At 38.0% G+C, this 3,644-nt stretch overlaps 1 protein-coding gene and 1 pseudogene across 1 annotated transcript in view; one reads left to right on the top strand and one right to left on the bottom strand.

Moving 5' to 3' along the window:
* The window catches only part of ZC3H12B (zinc finger CCCH-type containing 12B), a 276,426-nt gene that overhangs the window by 154,763 nt on the left and 118,019 nt on the right, over positions 1–3,644 (bottom strand). The window lies entirely within an intron of this gene.
* LOC115283407 overlaps positions 1–3,644 on the top strand; it is a 72,636-nt pseudogene that overhangs the window by 8,675 nt on the left and 60,317 nt on the right.

Below are 3,644 nucleotides of genomic sequence, written 5' to 3'. Positions count from 1 at the left end.
TGAGAAAAGCATCAAAGAATCAACTGAGACAATTACTAGGCACTATGATGAGTTAAAAAAGGCTATAGGTGAGGTGAATAACAAACTGGAGGCAGCCACCTCAAAGATTGACGGGGTGGAGAGAAGAATAGATGAATTAGAAGATATAGTTATAGCAAAAGAAGAAGCTGAAAAAAAGAGAGAGAAATTAATCCAGGAGCAGGAAAGGAGAATTCGAGACCTGAGTGATACAATCAAGCAGAACAACATCAGTCTCATAGGAATTCCTGAAGAGGAAGACAGAGAGAAAGGACCTGAAGGCATACTAGACCAAATTATAACTGAGAATTTCCCAAATCTGGGAAAAGAAATAGACATTCAAATTCCAGAGGCACAAAGAACCCCCTTAAGACGTGACTTGAATCGGCCTTCGACACGACATATCATAGCGAAACTGGCAAAATATAAAGATAAAGAGAGAATTCTGAAAGCAGTTAGGGAGAAAAAGACCCTCATGTACAAAGGGAAACCTATCAGAGTGGTTACAGACCTATCTAATGAAACTTGGCAAGCCAGGAAGGAATGTCAGGAAATCTTCAATGTGATGAACAGAAAAAACATGCAGCCAAGAATGCTTTATCCAGCAACCCTGTCATCCAAAATAGGAGAGATAAAAGTGTTTCCAAATAAACAAATATTGAGAGAATTCATGACCACCAAACCAGCCCTACAGGAAATCCTAAGGGGGACTCTTTAAGGGAAATGTTGCAAAGAATACAAGGTGCCAGAGACACCACTATAAACATGAATTCTAGGGAGAACACCATGATTCTAAACCCACATTTTTCAATAATAACACTGAATGTTAATGGACTGAATGCTCCAACCAAACGACACTGGGTAGCAGAATGGATAAAAAACAAAACCCATCTATTTGTTGTCTACAAGAGACTCATTTTCGACTGGAAAACACCTTCAGGTTGAAAGTAAAAGGATAGAGAAATATCTATCATGTGCCTGGAAGCCTAAAGAAAGCTGGAGTAGCCATACTTATATCAGACAAACTGGACGTTAAAGTAAAGGCAGTAACAAGAGATGAAGAAGGACATTATATAATAATTACAGGATCTCTCCATCAGGAAGAGCTAACAATTATAAATATCTATGCACCAAATCTGGGAGTGCCCAAATACATAAAACAATTAATCACAGAAAGAAACAATCTTATTGACAAAAATGTGCTAATTGCAGGGCACTTTAATACTCCACTGACAGCAATAGATAGATCAACCAGACAGAAAATCACTAAAGAAACAATGGACCTGAACGACACATTGGAACAGATGGAACTGATAGATATATTTAGAACTCTGCATCCTGAAGATAGGAAATTCACCTTCTTTTCGAGTGCACATGGCACACTCTCCATGAGTGATCACATACTGGGACATAAAACAGCCCTCCATAAATATGAACGAATAGAGATCATACCATGCACACTTTCAGATCACAATGCTATGATACTTGAAATTAACCACAGGAAAAAGTCCGGAAAACCTCCAAAAACCACCCTACTAAAGAATGATTGCATCAATCAGGCAATTAGAGAAGAAATTAAAAAATATATGGAAACCGATGAAAATGAAAATACAACTATCCAAAATCTCTGGGATGCAGCCAAGGCAGTCCTAAAAGGAAAGTATATTGCAATCCAGGCCAATCTCAACAAACTAGAAAGAGCGCAAATTCAAAAATTAACAGAGAACCTACTGGAACTAGAAAGGAAGCAGCAAGAGCACCCCAAACCCAGCAGAAGAAAAGAAATAATAAAGACCAGGGCAGAAATAAACAATATAGAATACAAAAGAGCAGTCGAGCAGATCAATGAAACCAAGAGTTGGTTCTTTGAAAAAATAAAATCAATAAACTTCTACAGGCTCCTCAGAAAAAAAAGAGAGAGCACCCAGATAGACAAAATCATGAATGAAAAAGGAACTATTACAACCAATCCCCTAGAAATACAAGCAATCATCAGAGATTACTATGAAAAATTATATGCCAACAAACTGGACAACACAGAAGAAATGGACAAATTCCTAAATGCGCATGCACTGCCAAAATTCAAACCAGAAGAGATAGAAAGCATGAATAGACCAATTACCAGTGAAGAAATCGAATCCATTATCAAAAATCTCCCAACGCATAAGAGCCCAGGGCCAGATGGCTTCCCAGGGGAATTCTACCAGACATTTAAAGCAGAGCTCATACCCATTCTTCTCAAACTATTCCAAAAAATAGAAATAGAAGGAAAACTTCCAAACTCATTCTACGAAGCCAGCATCACCTTGATACCCAAACCACACAGAAACCCAGCCAAAAAAGAGAACTACAGGCCAATATCCTTAATGAATACAGATGCAAAAATACTCAACAAGGTACTAGCAAATCGAATTCAACAGCATATGAAAAGAATTATCACGTGGGATTCACTCCTGGGTTACAGGGCTGGTACAATATTCGCAAGTCCATCAATGTGATCCATTACATTAACAAAAGAAACCCTAAAAACCATATGATCCTGTCGATAGATGCAGAAAAAGCATTTGACAAAATACAGCACCCTTTCCTAATAAAAACCCTTGAGAATGTTGGAATAGAAGGAACTTACCTAAACATTATAAAAGCAGTTTATGAAAAGCCCACAGCCAATATTATCCTCAATGGGGAAAAACTGAGAGATTTCCCCCTGAGATCAGGAACACGACAGGGGTGCCCACTCTCACCACTGCTGTTTAACATAGTGATGGAAGTCCTAGCATCAGCAATCAGACAACAAAAGGAAATAAAAAGCATCAGAATTGGTAAGAAGAAGTCAAACTTTCACGTTTCGCAGATGACATGATACTCTACATGGAAAACCCAAGTGACTCCACCAGAAGCATTCTAGAACTCATTAATGAATTCAGTAAAGTTGCAGGATACAAAATAAATGTACAGAAATCAGTTGCATTCCTATACATCAAAAATGAAGCAGCAGAAAGAGAAATCAAGAAACTGACCTCATTCAGCATTGCACAAAAAACTATCAAATACCTAGGAGTAAACCTAACCAAGGATGTAAAAGACCTATATGATGAAAACTATAGAAAATTTATGAAAGAGATTGAAGAAGACACCAAGAAATGGAATAACATTCCCTGTTCATGGATCAGGAGAATAAACATTGTGAAAATGTCATTACTACCCAAAGCAATCTACACATTCAATGCAATCCCCATCAAAATTGCACCAACACTCTGCTCAAAGCTAGAACAAACTATACTCAATTTGGTATGGAACCACAAAAGACTCCGATTAGCCAAAGTTATATTGAAGAAGAAAACCAACACGGGAGGCATCACAATCCCAGACTTTAGCCTCTACTACAAAGCTGTCATCATCAAGACAGTATGGTATTGGCAGAAAAACAGACACATAGACCAATGGAATAGAATATAGAACCCAGAACTGGGCCCACAAATGTATGGCCAATTAATTTTTGACAAAGTAGGAAAGAGTATGCGATGGAAAAAAGACTGCCTCTTTAGCAGGTGGTGCTGGGAGAACTGAACAGCAACATGCAGAAGAAAGAAACTAGACCACTTTCTTACACCATACACAAAAAT

The sequence above is a fragment of the Suricata suricatta genome, chromosome X, assembly GCF_006229205.1.
Source record: "Suricata suricatta isolate VVHF042 chromosome X, meerkat_22Aug2017_6uvM2_HiC, whole genome shotgun sequence".
NCBI lineage: Eukaryota > Metazoa > Chordata > Mammalia > Carnivora > Herpestidae > Suricata > Suricata suricatta.
This window is presented reverse-complemented; position numbering and strand designations above follow the sequence as displayed.